The sequence below is a fragment of the Mobula birostris genome, chromosome 14 (genome assembly GCF_030028105.1).
Source record: "Mobula birostris isolate sMobBir1 chromosome 14, sMobBir1.hap1, whole genome shotgun sequence".
Taxonomy (NCBI): Eukaryota; Metazoa; Chordata; class Chondrichthyes; order Myliobatiformes; family Myliobatidae; genus Mobula; species Mobula birostris.
Window position 1 is genome coordinate 90,210,184 of NC_092383.1, and position 13,616 is coordinate 90,223,799.

The 13,616-nt window shown below is 40.3% G+C and overlaps 1 protein-coding gene across 8 annotated transcripts in view; it reads right to left on the bottom strand.

Moving 5' to 3' along the window:
- The window catches only part of LOC140210084 (fibroblast growth factor receptor substrate 2-like), a 97,766-nt gene that overhangs the window by 39,929 nt on the left and 44,221 nt on the right, over window positions 1-13,616 (bottom strand). For 5 of the 8 annotated variants that reach the window (XM_072278881.1, XM_072278889.1, XM_072278880.1 and 2 more), the window contains exon 2: window positions 12,956-13,083. The exons of the other annotated variants lie outside the window; for them this stretch is intronic. The gene's annotated coding sequence lies outside the window, so the exon portion shown is untranslated. The remainder of the gene's footprint in view (window positions 1-12,955; window positions 13,084-13,616) is intronic. 8 annotated transcript variants of the gene reach the window in all.

Sequence of the window (13,616 nt, forward strand, 5' to 3'; positions counted from 1 at the left end):
ACATGCTAATTAATTAAGTGCTGCCCGGCACGTAAATATCAGCGCAGATCAGAGGCGATTGCCGATTGCATCGGCACTGATCTGGGCTGACAATTACGTGCTAGGCAGCACCTAATTAATTAGCATGTTATTTCGGCTTTTTTCTTAAAGATGTGCTGTGTGCATCCCGGCTACCGCTGCATTTTCCGCGAATCAGTATCTGTCCATGGCCTGGGGGTTGGGGTGGTGGGACACTGGGGTGTCATCTCATCGTCAATCAGGGCAGGCAGCTCATCTCCTATGACTGCCCGCCCCGATGTCGAAGGTCGAGGTTCGTCGTCTGCTGTGGCTGATGTGGAAGGCTTGCTTGACTGCTGAGCCTCGCGCATTTTTCTATCACACAGTTCTTTAATAAGGACTCAAACCATCCTGCAAATATCTCCTAAACCAACGTAGCCTTTCAAAATTAAAGTCGTACTTTATCATTACTCATTCGGTTTCGATTGTTATCCTTTTTTCTTCCAATTGCATCAGCTCTTCATCTGTCAGTTCTTGGTGATGGGATGCCAAAACCTCTTCAACATCATGTTCGCCAGCTTCCACAAGCCAAACTCATGTTGTCCTTACTTCGTTCACCACGATCAAAATGCTTAATTACGTCTAGTTTCACCGTAAGTGTAACACCCTTACAAGCTCTTTCAGGCTTTTCCGATACCATAGAACTCATCTTACAAACAGCTGCTCAGAGGCACGTGCTAAAGCAAAGCAGTTCCCAATCCGGGGGACAGTGGCTGCTCGGGGCGCGCTCTGCCTTTTATCGCGTGCTGATTTTTTTTCATAACAGTGAAAACACCTTCTGAAAGCGAAAACAGGGTACTAATGTAGGTCTTTCGTAACAGTGAGGTTTCGTAAAGCCAACGTTCGAATAGCGGGGGACACCCGTATTCTATCATGGCTGATTTATTACCCTTCTCAATCTCATTCTCCTGTCTTCTCCATGCAACTTTGACTCCGACTTATCAAGAACCTATCAAACTCTACTTTAAATATAATAGCTGAAGAAGGTTTTGTATTGCCTAGAGAGCAAAGCATGAGAGAACAAAAAAATATTTATTGTGTTAGATGGAGTAGAATGACCAACATAAGCAAGGAACGACTATCGCAGTGTTATTTATAACAGATACTGTTTTTGTTCTACATTATTTTCCAACAGGAACATCAAGAGACTGAAGTAGATTTTTGGTTAATACACGTTCCCAAAATGAAAAGTACAATTTCTATGAGTCCAAGTGCATAACAAAAGGAAGTTCGTTAAATACTAATCAAGTGAAGCTTCTCAAAGTCCAACCTTACATCCCTGTCATAAGAGGTGGAGACAGGTAAGCCCAGGCAATAAGGCTCTGGTGAAGCTGTATAGGCTAATCCCCTGTTGTACAGTGGATACAATGGATCGCAGAAACAGCATCTGTAACAAGCAACACTGCGATCATTGTTCTTTGCTTATGTTGGTCACTCTACTCCATCTAACACAATAAATACTTTTTTGTCCTCTCATGCTATGCTCTCTAGGCAATACAAAACAATCTTCAGCTAGCAACTCCAGAGGACAATGGAGATGGGAGGTCATCGATAGCCTATGCTCCACTGAGCAGCTAAGGGCCCAAGTAAGTAATTAAGTGATACAGATCGGTGTTGTTAACTCATGTATTTACTTCTGAACATAATCCAAGGAGTGATAATTGATTAGCAATGATCAGAGTGGTAGGGAAACGTGGCCTCCCCAAAATTCTTCTGAAGAAAAAAGGTCATAAACATATGCACAAAGTCACCGCAAAACACATTTGCCAGCAAATTTAAATTCTTGGCTGTATACTTGCTGCAAAAAGTATGTAAATTTCACAGTTTTACAAGTCAAAGTCAAGTTTATTTTGAAATGCACAACGGCAATGAAAAACTGACTTGCAGGCACATCACAGGCACAGAGCATCAGATAAGCAGCATTCACAAGAAAAAGATGAATCAAACATAAATCAGGGCAGCATAGTGGTGTAGCTGCTAGTGTAATGCTTTACAATGCCAGTGATGGGAGTTCAGTTACCGTCACTGTCTGAAAGGAGTTTGGATATTCTCCTCATGACTGTGTGGGTTTCCTCTGGGTGCTCCAATTTCCTCCCACATTACAGGTTAGAGTTAGTAAGTTGTTGATGTGCATTGCTAGCATTGTCGTTGCAAGTGTAGCAACACTCGCAATGCTGAGTCACAGCCTGGTATGAAAACTCCAATGCCTTTGAACAGAAAATCCTACAAACGGTAGTGGATTCAGCCTAGTACATCACAGGTAAAGCTCTCCCAATCACTGAGCACATCAACATTAAAAAGTTGCCATAGAAAAGCAGCAACCATCATCAAAGAACTTCACCACCCAGGTCATGTTCTTTTCTCGCTGCTGCCATCAGGTAAAAAGTACAAGTACCTCAGGACTCACACCACCCAGTTCAAGAACAGTTACTTCCCCTCAACCATCAGGCTCTTGAACAAAAGGGGATAACTCCAATCACTTGCCTATCCATTGAGATGGTCTCCCAACCAATTACCTCACTTTAACGACTCTTTATATGGTTATTTCATATTCTCTTTATTTATTGCTATTTACTTATATTTGCATTTGAACAGTTTGTTGTCTTCTGCACTCAGTTTGATCTTTCACTGATCCTGTTATTGTTACTATTCTACAGATTTGCTGAGTATGCCCACAGGAAATGAATCTCAGGGTTTTATTATAATGGACTCTGATAATAAATTTACTTTGAACTTTGTTGGCTGCCCCCAGCACATTGACAGACTGTGTTGGTCGTTGATGCAAATGTTGCATTTCACTGCATGTTTTGATGTACATGTGACAAATAAAGTAGCCTAAACATACATTATATATAATTTTTCCAAGAAAGAACACAATTAGAACAAAAAAATATATTTTAGTGCGAAGTGTTCAAAGTGGTCATAGTGTTGCTAATCTGTAGTGATTAGGGTTTTGCCAGCTGGCTCAAGAAGCAGATGTTTGAAGGGAACTAATTAATATTTACAGTACATACTAAATGCTGAGACCAATAGCCTGATTTTCATTTTTAAAACAGAATCTGACATTAGTGAGAGTAGTGGATCAGAGACCAAACAGTTTTTAATGACCCACACTTGAACTATCCAAACAGCCTAGTCGCTCTGCAGATGCTTCTCAATCTGCTAACCATGTCCACCATCTGCTTGCCATGTTGTTTCTGTAAGTCTGGTCAGTTTGGGTTAAAATTTGACAGCATGCTTTTCTATCTTTCATTAGTTTCACTCGCACAAGGCAGACCAGTGGACACTTCCCAAACATACTCTCCTCTGAGTCCCCATGTCATTTTTTTGTCTGCTTTAAAATTGCAAAGCATCATAGAACTTGGAGCATAAAAGATTAATCCTTTTTTTTGTTGCCATTTTGTGCAATTTCGGTCAGGGTGGACTGACTCTGTGGCCTGCAGTCAACGAACAACACAGCATTACACTAAATTGAACTGAGCTGAAACTGAACATTCATTGACTTTGTGGTTTGACATTTTATATTGTGTTTTTCACTTGTGTTTTTTTTTGCCATTTGTGTGATTTGTTCTTTTTAGCAAGCGTTGAAGGTTTGACGTTTTTCTTTGAACAGATTCCATGGTTTTCTTTGTTTCGTGGCTGTCTGTGGGGAGACAAATCTCAGGATTGTATACTGCATACTTTGATAATAAGTGTACTTTGAACTTTGAATCCTTGAACAGTAAAGCACAATCTAACCTCTTCAGCCCATGATACTGTCCTGACCTCTTAACCTTCTCCAAGATCAATCCAACCCTTCCCTTCCCCAACAGCCCTCCACTTTTCTTTCATCCACGTGCCTATCTGTCACTGATATTCTGGGTCTGCACAAAGTAGAACTTTTACAGATTACAATTACAAGGATTTCAGATATGCGCCATAATGGATGTGAATAATTCTGAAAATGGGTAGCCTTGAATTGTGGAACGTCCCAACAATGCACATCTGCTATCCTTCCGGATGAGCTGTGCCTGAAAGGATGATTTTCAGTCATATGAAACCAGCGTGGTTGCTGGGCTGTCTCCGCTTCCAGTAATACAACACTAATTAAAGCCAAGCTTATCCTGCGTCATTAGCAGGAGGCCAACAGTTGTATGCAATGACTTACAGCTGGAATCAGCCAATATACACATTTACACTGCAACACTACACCTGCCATGCACAAGGCTCTTGTCCCAAATGGTTAATAATAAAAGTATTGGAACTTGTGTGAAAACACTTCCCACCCATGCTGCCTAATGGCCAACTAACAAGAGAGGACAAATGTGGAGGATGCTGGATAAATTCTGACCAAGGATCACAGAGCCAAAATGCTGTTTTTCCTTCCACTGACCAGCTGAATTTCTCCCTCATTTTCTGATTTTCGTTTCAGATATCCAACATCTGCACTGTTTTTATTTAATAAGAGACAAATGCTTAAACTGACTTGGCTGCCACTCTATTGAAAAGAAAAAAAACACAGAAATAATTAAACAATTGTAAAAGGCACCAGAGTACATTAGAGAGGCTAGTATGGTTTCAATGAACTATATATTTCTACCGCAGAGGTTCCCAACCTTTTTATGCTATGGATCATTAAGCAAGGGATCTGTGGATCCCAGGCTGGGAACCCCTGCTCTACCATAACATTGACAGATCTTGGAATAAACTATAATTATTACAAATTGAATGGGTAATAGCTAACCATGACTGATGATAGGTAAGAGACAGTCATTGCTGATTGGAAATACATTGGGCAATAGAGACCAGCCTTGACTATGATTCATGTGCGATAACAAAGGTAGCAAAAGTACTCAATGTTCCACAGAGTTTTCATACCCCCTCCTGTTTGTTCGAGATTGTTTGTACCTGTTCATTTTTACCCAAAAGCATGTAGCATCTATTGAAAGTTTAAAATAAACTGTGAAGATATGCAACCAAGTATAGTCTACCTCTGGCACAAGAAAGACACGGAATCCCTGGACGTGCAGAAAATACCATAAAGATGTTTCTAATCATCAAAGGATTTAAAAAGGGAGGCGAGCTACCTAAAATTACGGTTTTTAGCTTTGTAGAGGGACAACCGAATGAAAGATGCCAAAACAGACTGAAATGCAAACTATTAATCAAAATAGTGAAGGACTAATTGGCAAAGAATTATTCTCTTAAGAGAAGGATGAAAGTAGAATTCATTTGTAAAAGAGTAAGGGCATTATTGATGGTTTGGTTGTTGGGGATACACAGAACTGGGATGTCACAATGCTTTCTATGATCCATCCCATTTTTATGACCTTTCCCCTTGTCTTTTTCCCTAATTCATGACTTCCGAAGTAGGCTTCATGGTATAACTTTGAAGTTTTCAGAATTGGGCTTATCATCACTGACATAAGCCATGAAACTTGGTGTTTTGAGGCCATAGTACAGTGTAATACAAAAAATTACTTTGAGTTGCAATAAAAAGAAATAAATCATGCAAAAAGGGAAAGTGTTGGACTGTTCAGAAGTCCGATGACAGAGGGGAAGAAGCTATTCCTAAAACATTCAGGGTTTTCAGGTTTTTGTATCTCTTCCCCCTTGGCAGTAATGAGAAGACCAAGTTGAAAGTTGTAAGAAGATTGGGCTAAGTAAACCCAGGACAATGGTAAGAAATTATAGCCATAGAAAGATACAACATAGAAACAGGCCCTTTAGTGTACTGAATACTGAAGGGTCCCCTCCCCTTAAAGATGATAGGCTGGTGTGAAGAGGAAAGAGGCCGGAGTAGGAAATAGAAAAAGGGAGGGGGAGGGAAATATTTTTACCAGAAGGAGAAATTGATATTCATGCCATTACTTTAGAGGCTACCAAGATGGAATAAAAGCTGTTGCTCCTCCACACTGAGGGTGGGCTCCTCTTGGCACAAGAGGAGGCCATGGAAGGACATGTTGGAACTGGAATGGGAATCAGAATTAAAATGTTTGGCCACTCAGAAGTTCCACTTTTGGTGGATGAAGCAGTGGTGCTCAATGAAGTGGTCCCCTATTTACAACAGGTCTCACCAATATAAAGGAGGCCGCATCAACAGCACCAGACTCAGAAGATTCACACATGAAGTGTTGCCTTATCTGGAAGGACTGTTTGGGGCCCTGAATGGAGGCGAGGGAGGAGGTGAATGGGCATGTGTAACACGTTGGCTGCTTCCAGGAATAAGTGCTGGGAGAGAGATTAGTGGGGTGGGGCGAATGGACAAGGGAATCATGGGGAGAAAGCTTGGGAGGGGGTGGGAGGTAAAGGTACGTTTGGTGGTAGGAACCCATTATGTCAACTATCCCTTCCTCCCAACAGATGAATTTTAAATCTTACATCTGTCCCACAACACGAGGGAATAAAAAATTTTGCGTTATGACTCCGTCGCAATGTACAGACGTGTGAATTTATAAGCGTAATGGCTTGTAGAAAGAAGCTTTAATGCTGTGGTATCATTTACCAGACAGAAGCAGCTGAAACAGTTTATGGTTGGGGTGACTGGTGTCCCGGATTATCTTCCTGGCCTTATTTACACACCTGCTGCTGCAATTGTCCTCAATGGAACTCAACCCACTGAGTTCTGCCAGCAGGTTGGTCACTGCAGCCAGCTCTCATTCCTATTTGCTATCTAGTTAGATCCTGCTTGAAAATACTCATTCTCAAACATTAAGTGAGAATGAGATAGGCTCAGCTTTGACCTTTTTCCATTCTTGGTGCAACAGTATTGTTTGCCGACTCAAAGCCAAGCACGCAGGTGAAAACTGGTCACTTGAGTGTTATCCTGAAGAGCAGGTTAAACTAGGTTAGTTTATTGTCACGTACACCAAGATGCAATGAAATTCCGTGTCTCTGTGATGCTCACAGAGCAAACACGATAATAATAAAAGAGAGTGGACATTAAGGGGATGTTTTCTAGAGTGGGGGAGTCTAGGACCAGAGGGCACAGCCTCAGAATAGAAAGACATCCCTTAGAACAGAGATGAGGAGGAATTTCTTCAGTCAAAGTGTGGTGAATCTGTGGAATTCATTGCTACAGATGGCTGTGGAGGCTAAGGTATTAGATATATTTTAAATGGAAGTTGATAGGTTCTTGATTAGTCAGGGTGTCAAAGGAGTTAGTCCAATGAAGGAGTTAGAAGGTAGGACAGAGAAGAAACAGAATGTTTTTGATTCTAAAAAAGTGTTTATCTTCCACTGCTGTGATGCATAGCTAACTCTTTAATATTACTTTACTTTATACTTTATTGTGGCCAAACAATTAATACTAGAGCGTACAATCATCACAGCGATATTTGATTCCGCTCTTCGTGCTCCCTGGAGTACAAATCGATAGTAAATATTTTAAAAATTAAATTATAAATCATGAATAGAAAATAGAAAAGGGAAAGTAAGGTAGTGTAAAAAAACCGAGAGGCAGGTCCGGATATTTGGAGGGTACGGCCCAGATCTGGGTTAGGATCCGTTCAGCAGTCTTATCAGTTGGAAAGAAGCTGTTCCCAAATATGGCCATATTAGTTTTCATCAGGGAGAAGGCAGAAAAATGGGGTTGAGAGGGATAAAAGAAAATCAGCCATGATTGAATGGCAGTGCAGCATCAATGGGCCAAATGGCCTAATTCAACTGCTATGCCTTATGCTCTGATTGGGCTGATAAATACAATTAATATCGCTATCATAATTATACAGCAGGGAAATAGGCCCTTCAACCCAACTCATCCATGCCAATCAAGGTGCCTAACTAAGCTAGCCCCACCTGCCTGCAGCCAGCTCGTATCTCTCTAAATCTGTCCTACCAATCAACCTGTTCAAATAGCTTTTAATTGTTGTAATTGTACCCACTCCTACAACTTCAGATTCAGATTAATTTATTTGTCATATGGGCTAATTCTGACGACAAAAGCAAAGAAGTGAAACAAAAAAGTACTGAAATGGCAACAGTAGAATACCCAAGACACGTAGTGTTAACAGAATGAAATCATAGCAGCACCACCAGAAAGGAGATGTGGAAGAGGTAATTAATTCAGATATCTGCTAGCAATGGGGAAAATAGCTGTTCTTAAGTCTGAACATCTGGATTTTTAAGCTCCCCCATCTTCTCCATGAAGGTAGAAGATAGAAAAGGGAACAGCTATGGAGGCAGGCATCTTTGACAATGTCACTAGCATTCTTGAAGCAATGCACCATGAAGATGGACTGGATGGAAAGAGGTGATAAACCTGTGATAATCTGGACCATGTGGGCAGAGTGGGAGAAGGTGGTCTGGTTGGTGGGTAGCATTGTTTTTTTTTCAGTAAAGTCAATACTACCCATTAACAGCACAACTTCAAAGAGGCAATGAAACAGCCATCTTGAAATACTGAAATACTTTGTGTCATGGGCACTATCATGTTATTTCAATATCTGTTCTGCAGTGTGAGCAATAATTATTAGATTTTTTTCAGATGAATAACTGATAATTCCTTGAGACCAGAATACGACAGCAATATAGGACCCCCTTTATCTCAGCAATTAGAACCACAAAGTCAAGTAACCATTTACCAAAAAATTAATGAAATCACTAGATGTTATTAATCTGATTAAAGTCTGTCACGAGCCTCGTGGCTTATGCCGGTTTCCGTGGCATGAAGCGACTGAGAGTACGAGACTCCACACCCTCCCCCCCACCCCGGATAGGACGCCAATCTATCGAGAGGTTAACCCCCAGCATTTCTGCCAGTACCCATTCTCAGCTGGACAGACTGGAGCATTGTGTGGTTAAGTGCCTTGCTCAAGGGCACACACAAACCCATGACCTTCAGATCGCTGGTCCAACACCCTAACCACTTGGCCACGCACCACACTTACTAATCTGAAAGGAGGAGGAAATCATATTCACAAAAAAAACTTCATGTCTGTCATTGTAAAACAGAATGAAAGAAATTGCGAATCACTACAATGTTTTAACTAGATAACGAGGATGTAAAGTAAATGTTCTGAAGAGAAAACCTAAAGCCAAGGTTGCTTAAATTCTACAGTTTCTTAATTACTATCTTTAGTTTGTTCTAAATTTACATGGGATACTATATACACCAAACACATTTTACAGAAAATCACTGAATTATTTTAACTTGAGGGGAACTAGTCTTTGCAATAATTTTTAAAATAATAGAGGTATAAAAATCAATTCTAGTCTGTATACCTGTATTTGTAAGTAGTTGTTTCCATCGAAAATTTAAAACAGCTCTTCACCTTTAAGATAATGAACTTCCTTAAAACTACTTTAATGATGCATTTACTCAATGAATTTTCAGTGTTTACTATATAGCAACAATAACTGAATTAATGCACAAAACCCAGAATATTTATCATATTAAAGCTTCAAAAACATCATCATATAAAACACAGGAAATCCATGGAGTCAGTGGTGGTGGGGAAGGCATTGGTCAGAACATACTTGGGGTATTGTGAGAAGTTTTGGCCTCTTATCTAAGAAAAGATGAGCTGGCATTGAAGAGGGTCCAGAGGAAGCTTACGAGAATGATCCAGGGAATTTAAGGGTTAACATATGAGGAGTGTTTGAAGGGGTTTAGAACAATGAGGGGGGTTCTCTTTGAAAACTATAGAATATGAAAGGCCTAGATACAGTGAATATGGAGAAAATGTTTCCAATAGTAGAGGAGTCTAGGAATGGAGGGAACATCCTCAGAATAGAAGGACATCCCTTTAAAACAGAGATGAGGAAGAATATCTTTAGCAAGAGAGTGGTTAATTTGTAGAATTCATTACCACGGACGGTTGCTGAAGCCAAGGCATTAGGATATTGAAAGCGGAGGTTGAGAGGTTCTTGACTAGCAAGGGCATCAAAGGTTACAAGGAGAAGGCAGGAGATTGGGATAATAAATCAGTCATGAAGGAATGGCGCAGTAGACTTAATGGGTCAAATGACTTAATTCTGCTCCCATGTCTTATGGTCCTACGGAAAGGAGAATTTAGTACAACTTGTTTATCTTGCTCTTTGTTTATCAATCTAATGGAAAGAAAAGGAATGTTCCCAATAAATATGATTGGGTTGCAGGGTAACTAATGGTTCTAAACTACATATTCAAACTTATGAGTTGAGAGTATGACTATTTTAGAACACAAATCGTTGCCCTAAAAAGTCATAGCTCCATACCACCATACAGCATAACACTGCGGAGCATGACAAATGGATCCATTTATCAATTGACCTTATACTACTCCGTTCTCTTACGGTCCTATGGATAATCCAGCATGAAAAACTAATATTAAAGAGTTAGCTATGCATCACAGCAGTAAAAGATAAGCAATTTTTTAAATCAGAAACATTCCTTCTTTGTTCGGCTTTCTGTCATATGAAGAGCATTTGATGGCTCTGGGACAGTATACACTGGAATTCAGAAGAATAAGGGATGACCTAATTGAAACCTATCGAATGTTGAAAGGCCTCTATAGAGTGGATGTGGAGAGGATGTTTCCTGTGGTGGGAGAGTCTAGGACCAGAGGACACAGCCTTAGTATAGAGGGGCGTCCTTTTAGAACAGAAACAAGTAGGAATTTCTTTAGCCAGAGACAGATGAATCTGTGGAATTCGTTGCCACAACTAGCTGTGGAGGCCAAGTCTTTAAGTATATTTGAGATAGAGGCTGATAGATTCTAGATTAGTAAGGGCATGATGGGATACAGCCAGGTGGCAAGCGATTAGGACTGAGAGGGAAATGGATCGGCCATGATGAAATGGCGGAGCTGACTCAAAGGGCCAAATGGCCTAATTCTGCTCCTGTATCTTATGCTCTTATGGACTGCTCATTCATGAGCATTAACTCATTCAAGCAGGCTTAAACTGGCACATCAACTTGCGACTGAGGATGGAAAAAGATGCTTTCTTCATTGACCAGGATTGATCCTGATCTCCAGCGCTGTCTGTGTGGAGTTTGCAAGTTCTCTCTGTGACTGCCTGGGCTTCCCCTCAGGTGTTCTGACTTCTCAGAATGGGTTGGTAAGCTGATAGCAATTATACATTACCTCTAATGTCGGTGGATAGAGGGAAAACCAGGGGTATTAATAAGCATGTGAGAGATAATAGGGAAACATGTATAGACTAGGATTGATAGATTGCTCTGAGAGCCAGCATCAACTTGTATTTCCAAACGGATTCCTACATAAGGAAATTAAATGAGAAATACCGTCTGATGGAGAGTCTTTGACCTGAAATAGTGGCACTGTTTTGCTTTCTACAGATCCTATCTGACGAAGTGTTTCCATTTTTGGTTTTTATCTTAGATTTCTGGCATGCTCGGTTTTATTTAGCTGCAACATTAACATTTCCTTAAAACTTTAGGCAGACAAGTGTTTAGCTGTTCACTGGAGTGGTAATGGGTAACACTGTGTTTACATTCACATGGAATTGGTCAATTTGAACTTTTTGGCCAAAGTACTTTGGAGATATTTACTGGATAAACAAATGAAAAAAAAACAAATTGCTTTATTCTGCTCTGTAATAACGATCAACCAGTAGTCACTTCTACTCCCAAACTACCATGGACAGCCACATCCACCCCTCTGGCCCTGCTACATAACTATGGAAATCTGCTAAAATACCAAAGCAACACAGAAGATGCTGGAGGAACTCAGCAGGTGAGGAAGCACCTATGGAGAAAAACAGACAGTGGACGTTTCAGGTTAACACAATGCTTTACAACACCAAGCATAAGATTGGGATTCAATTCCCACCACTGTCTGTAAGGAGTTTGTAAGCTCCTCTCTGTGACTGTGTGGGTTTCCTCCCACATTCCAAAGACGTACAGGTTAGGGTTAGTAAGTTGTGAGCATGCTTTGTTGGCGCCGGAAGTGTGGCGACACTTGAGCTGCCCAGCACAGTCATCGCTGATCTGATTTGACTTAATGGAAACAACATTTCACTGTATGTTTCAATGTACATGTTGCAAATAAAGCTAATCTATCATCAGCAGATCAACAGTCCTGATGAAGACCTAACTATCTTCATCAGGACTGGTAAAGGGCCTTCACCCAAGTTGTCGACTATCCATTTCCCTCCATGGATGCTGCCTCACATGTTGAGTTCCTCCAGTATTTGGTGTGTTTCGCCAGATGTAAAGCATCTGCTATATCTTATATGTTCAAATACTGATTTCACAATATCACTAACCAAGTATACAATTGGAGAGCATCTAACTTGGTCAAGTGGTCAGTAACTCATGGGCATGCATATTAAATGTTGTATTTTGTGTTCCTTTATAGGGAACAAAAGATACACAAATAAAATTTAAGGAGGAATTTGTTTGCTTTGACCTTTACTGGAATAAGACAGTCTTATCTCCATAGTTATTAACTACAGGTTTCTTACAGTGATGCAAGTGAGCTACTGAGACAAGATAAATCAAGCATGCAAAATCTTTCCTCAACATCAGCTGCAATTATTCCATCATTTATATGCAAACAGATGCAAAGTTCCATTAGAATTAAACAATATACCAGAGCTTCCAGTAATGTGAAGGAGAATTTGTCAGTATTAACTTGTTGGTTTCCTATAGAAGAACATGCCTGCTTTTGTCCACGAGGAGAACTTGGATGTCACGGGTTTTGCCGAAAGTACGTGTTGATCCTCACCAAACATTTTAGCCTTTGCTATGATTTCACGTAAAGGTGATAAGCTAGACATTGAAAATTCATTATTTCCCCAAATAAGTGGTTGGTTTAATAAAACTGAAGGAGATTGAAGATCTCAGGAGGATGGAAAAAGGAGGAGCCAGTGAGCTACAGTGGATATACCATATGCAAGGTAAGTACAATAGTTAAGTGCAAGTTCATTAATAATAAAACTAATGAAGATTGCTAATATGAGTGGACCCATCTACCTGTGACACCACTTTCAGGGAATTATGGATCTCTATTTCCAGTTTCCTTCTCCGTTCCAAGCCCCATGTGAGGTGATTCTTGATTGTGTCTCCGATTAACACGAGACTAATACAAGTGAAATGTCTCACTGCAAGAAAAGTGAAGGTAAAAGTGAAAAATCCAGCAGTGAGCTAGCTTAACTAGAAACTCAGTAAAAGCTATGTGGACAAGAGAAAGGAGACTCAGTATGCAAGATTTCCACTTATTTAAAATAAACTGTCCCTAAAGCTGATCATTATTAGAACTGAAAATCACCCAGCTTAAGCAGATACTGTACATGCCAATAATCAGACATTAACAAACAAAACACATAATGGAGCCAGTGAAGGCCAGTACCACTGAAATAACAAAACTCTTAATCATGGAAAAACTACTTACATTCAGTTCAAGTTAGTAAAGGTCAATACCACTGAAATAACAAAATTCTTACTCATGGAAAAACTATTTATACTTAGTTCAAATTATTAACCTCCAAGATGACGGACCACAACCTTGTCGTAGGATTTGGAAGCTAGTGTGCCTCAATGACCCGGAGAGCTATGTTGGCTGGAAATAGAGCTTTATGCTTTGACTCTTGGTAGGCCACCCATGGCAGGCGGGTCAAAGGGTAGAACCCTGACT